The 5,288-nt window shown below is 33.5% G+C and overlaps 1 non-coding gene across 1 annotated transcript; it reads right to left on the bottom strand.

Annotated features, from left to right (window-relative positions):
* Window positions 1–300: 300 nt before the first annotated feature.
* TRNAC-GCA (transfer RNA cysteine (anticodon GCA)) lies at window positions 301–372 on the bottom strand. The gene has a single exon. It is a non-coding gene; the product is annotated as a tRNA-Cys (tRNA).
* Window positions 373–5,288: the final 4,916 nt, after the last annotated feature.

The raw sequence follows: 5,288 nt of genomic DNA, 5'->3' as shown, positions 1-5,288 counted from the left end.
ATCTAAGAATAACGTAGCACAGAAAACCGGACTCACCAAGGATGGCGAATGGGCAATACGTAGAGGTTGCTCCGCTTCCTATGGATTGTTTTATAGCGGTACGATTACGATGCTTGCTCCGAATGGAAGAGAGACGGCTTTCCTTTCGGATGTTGCAAACGCACAAACGAAACACCTTAGTCAGCGGAAGAAGTCACTCTCAATCCGATCTAGCAAGAAATGGCTTCTGCTGGGGAATCATTCGGCGGGTTATATCAACAGAACAGAAGAAAAGAAGAGATTTCAAGTTTTTTGTTGATCAGGCGACACCCGGATTTGAACTGGGGAAAAAAGGATTTGCAGTCCTCTGCCTTACCACTCGGCCATGTCGCCAAAATGCTACAAATACAAAATAGATGAAAACTTTCCCGGATTACTGAACTGCTTTTTTATTGTACTTGCACCTTGAGTTCTGTTTTCCTTAATTTTTCCTAAAAATCAAAGAAATCCTAATCCTTCTTCCCTTTTGATTGGGTTTGATTCATCCTTTCAATTTCGATTGAGTCTATCTCCAAATTCATAATGTTCAAAGCTTTCTCTTACCTTTCTATTGAAAAATCAAATGTGGATTTTCAGTCGCAAAATCCAAAATTCAAATTTCTTAAAATCGGAACCATTAACTATTGACTTAGAATGCATGAATGATTCTTGCAAGTCATCTCGAGGCACTCTCGTATAGGTTAACTTGGTTCGTTCCATTCTTAGGGATAAGAAGGATCCACTGGAAGCTTCTGAGCGTAACGAATCGAAGCCGAAGACGGATTAAGGTAGCTTGCCTGCCAAGCCGATAGGCGAAGGGCTGAAGGATGGAAGGTGCAAAGTCCCCCAAGAGATGAGCGAGAACCCCCAATTGCTTAGGGGTCGCACTCTGTCCCGCTTGTAGGCGTAAGGAAGATTTCTGATTCACCGCTTGGACCTAAAAACAATCTACTAAAGGTCTTCCTATTCCCTTCGCTTTCCCAGCCGCTGCCGCCATCTGGACCGCAGCCTTCCTCTGGGGGCGCCATTTTTCTATGGTCGGGCCAGTGTAGCTACGGTAGGTAGCGAGGTTGGTGTTTTCTTTAAGCTCTACACCGTGCTGGAACTCCTCATGAGAGAGAATCAATTCTTTCCACCTTCCTTAAGAAATGCTCCATCTGCTCTAAGTGGGCGCGAGCTAGAATCCTTATGTCAGCTTGCTTGTTCAAAAGACTGTTTTTTGGCGGGTCGCTTTCTTTTGAAAAGAGAGGTTTCGCCCTTTCCGGCTCTTCTCCTCCATGCTTCAGTTGCCGAGTATGATTTGGTATAGTTTCAAAGTTTTAAGCTGGAGCCTCACTAATTCCGGAATTATTCACAGGCTGGCTCTTTAAAAAGGGCGCCCTCCTAATCTCATTTTGATAGGAAGAGATATTGATAATTATCCCAAGGAGGCTTACTACTCAGCTGATAGATCAGGTGAGCCAGCCATGACTGGGGGGTTTCGGGGAAAACCTGAAAGCGAGAACGCACTATATGCCTTTAAAATAAAAAGAAGGCTGGAAAAAAGAGAGAGCTCCTTTCTTTTCTAGCTTTGGCGGGAGGAATGAAAATCCTATCCTAGAAGTCGGAAGCATTTCATCGCCTGTGGGAGCTTGCTGATAGTGAGGAAGCCATAATCTATCTATCGGATTGCCTATTTGTCTATCTGTCTGGTGAAGAGAGAATGGAAGAGACTCTTATTATTATGTACAAATGTTTGCTTCTTCTTCTTATTTTTGTTTATGTGATTGCTTCTTCTTCATCATCTTCTTTCTCGAGTCCAAATGATATTTTATAAGTACAGATCTTTTGAAGTGGGTATTGATGGTGATTTATATTTTAATGGTGTTTGGAAGATACATGTAATTTCATATAAAAGTTTTATATACACAGTGTATAAAAGTTGTATATGCATTATTATATGTATATTATTACATTCTGTATAATAATATTATTATAAAAATTATATATATATATATATATATATATATATATATATATATATATATATATATATTATTTTACAATGTATAAAAATTGTATATACCCTATTACATTGTATAAATTTTGTATATAAAGTGTATCATGCATTTTTCAGTGTATATTATAAAAATTATATATAAACTATTATAAAATATATAAAATTTGTATATATACTATTACATTGTATAAATTTTGTATATAAAGTATATCCCCTATATTTTAATGTATCCCTAATGTATTGTTAGTGTATATTCATGGCTCCGACTTCTTTGCAGCAACCTCAAAAATGTATATATAATGTGTATATGTTATATAATAGGTGTATATATACGGTTATACAATTTATATACATTATTTATACAGTGTAAATGTTGTTGGTCATTTGATGGTGTTTTTATTGACATTTTGGAGTTTGGAACTCCATGATTCTTTTGTAATGAATTTATGTGCATTTGCTGTGAAGAAGTGAAGGGTAAAGTGTATTTCTGCAGGTGGTTATCTTATTATTATTATTATTATTATTATTATTATTATTATTATTATTATTATTATTATTATTATTATTATATAAGATGTATAATTAGTGTATCTCATATATAATAAATTCATATTTAGTGTATCTGTTGTATAATTTGTGTATCATCTGTATTTCTGCAGGTGGTTATCTTCTTCTTTTCTTCTTCTTCTTCTTCTTATTATTATTATTATTATTCTTATTCTTATTCTTATTATATAAGATGTATAATTAGTGTATCTCATATATAATAAATTCATATTTAGTGTATCTGTTGTATAATTTGTGTATCATCTGTAATTCTGCAGGTGGTTATCTTCTTCTTATTCTTATTCTTATTCTTATTCTTATTATATAAGATGTATAATTAGTGTATATCATATATAATAAATTCATATTTAGTGTATCTGTTGTATAATCTGTGTATCATCTGTAAACACTTAGTTTTTATAAGGTATACACTAACTATACAATATATATATACATTCATTATACAATTTTAACCATGAGAATTTTTTAGTCTTTGGGTCATTTTCAGTGAGAAAATAAAAAAGAGAGAGATTTGTAGGTGTTGATAGTGATCGGCAATGGCTAAGGTTACCGATGAGGAAGAGTTCTAGGTCCTTTGATTTTTCTATGTTAGGTATTGATAGTGATTTGCTTTCCTTTGTTTTGGAGATTTAAAAGAAAGAATATTTTCGGAACAAAAGCATTTCAAAAGACAAATTAATTCCAATTTAAAACAGAAAATTTATTTCATTTCCAGATTAAAAAAATATTTCCTTACCATCCCTGTTCCTAACACCCAAGTTCAAGTATAACAAACCCTAGACAGACCAGACCAAACTCAAACTTTCTTTTATTCAAAACTCACATGGCCAAGATAAGAAACCACGATATCATGAGCCAAACCCAAGGAATTAAGCACAAAATATGTAGATAGACTAGTTATTCAACTAGCGAAATTGAAAAAACACCTCAATAAAAAGAGGAGAAGAAGAAACCCAACAGTGAACTGACACAGAGAAAAGAGTTCTCACAAACGTTGAAAGGAGCAAACTTTTACCCCTTCAGAGAAAAACCTATTTGTATTTTTTAGTTCGCCAACTGCTTGCGAGTCTTAACATTTAGATTTCACATTTTAGGAGGTGGAGATTAATTTTTGTTAAGTTTTACATGAAGGACTAGAGAGTGTAGAAGGGACAAAGGGCCACTCAAAAAGTAATTGTTGGTTAGTACATGTTATTTGTTTTTGGCTACAAGTTATAATGTAAAACAATGGGCTAGCGAGTGATATACTTTTTGACCGAACGGCCAATTATGTCAGAAGCTCTTAATTTTTTAGGACACAGTCTTGAAATCAAGATTTTAGTTCAAATTTTTAGGACAAAATAAGATTGATTAATCTCTAAATAGCAGTCCTAAAAATGGCTATTTGTGTACTTCCCCTAAAAATGACCATGCTTTTCCAGCAGAAGATACCATTTCAGTGGACCAATAAATTCCCCCTTTTTGCCAATCTAAAACCCGTTATGGTATGTCGTTTTCTTTTTTAAATTCATACAACAACTAAATTATTGAGTTCTTAACAAATTTAATTTTTATAAGTTTAGCTTTCTTTTTCTTTTTCCTGGTCGAATTTGTTTTCCTTTTTTTTTTTTTTGGGATCTGAATACTTTTCAGAAAACCTAAGGAGAGATTTTGTTACGGCGCAATTTAGCAGCAGTTGATAGAATAGTGTATCCTATACATTTGAAGCGCAATTGGCTAAAGAATACAATTCAGATGTTACGGTGGAAGAAATAATGGTTATGGTGGTCTTTTTGGTGGTGGGCCGGTGGTGAAATAGTTTTATGTCGGATGTATGTAAGTATATGTTATTTGTACGTACAATGTATCACTGGACATATAGTGACGTACACACAATACAAAATACGTACGATAATATAACTGTATGTTTTGTGTATGTTTTTATCTGAGTGTATACAAAAACTATAATTGTATGCTTCGTGTGAGTCAGTTGTAAGTTTTTGCCGAATTATATATATTTTGCTTGGAAACTCTTGCTAGTTGCTACTTTTCTTTTTGTTTGGAAAACAGGTATTTCTGCTAAATCGGAAAATTAGCCCCCCTAATTTTGTATCTCGGTGTAAAAATCTATACATTTAACATTGATTTTTTTGTATGTTTAAGTTCGTGGTTTTTATTTTTTTGACAGGGCTCTGTAACTCAGTATCAAGTTCGTGGGTCGCACCTTAGTTTCGGCCCGTAGAATTTAAAAACAAAACGAGGAACACGAGTTATAAATAATTCTTAAATAAAGTATTTCAAATGAATAAACCGTAAACTTTGTTTTAAAAAATTGTTTAAAGGTATCACCAAATGAAACACCATAACGTCAAATCTTCCACTTTTTTCTTGGTCACCTAGCCGAGGGTCAATCTCTATGAAAGCCAATCCTTCATCATCAGCATCTTAAACAACTTATACCATACAAAAATTTGAGTTATTTGGATTTTGCACCCTTAATATATGCTTTCTTTCTTGATTTGTATCTTACTCTATTTTTTAATTAATTTTCACCCTAATGATAATTAAAGAAAAATATATCCTAATAAACTTTTGAGTGTGCGTGTAGCCGCGTCTACGCATTTTGCGACATGAAATCTAGACTTTGAAGATTTAATACGACTTGTTCAACCGGTCAAACTATAATCATTACACGTACCAGTTGAAACAAAATGTTTTGAATATT

This window comes from Nicotiana tomentosiformis, chromosome 2 (genome assembly GCF_000390325.3).
Source record: "Nicotiana tomentosiformis chromosome 2, ASM39032v3, whole genome shotgun sequence".
In the NCBI taxonomy this organism is placed as follows: domain Eukaryota; kingdom Viridiplantae; phylum Streptophyta; class Magnoliopsida; order Solanales; family Solanaceae; genus Nicotiana; species Nicotiana tomentosiformis.
The sequence above is the reverse complement of the archived record's forward strand: the minus strand, read 5'-3'. Positions and strand labels throughout refer to the sequence as shown.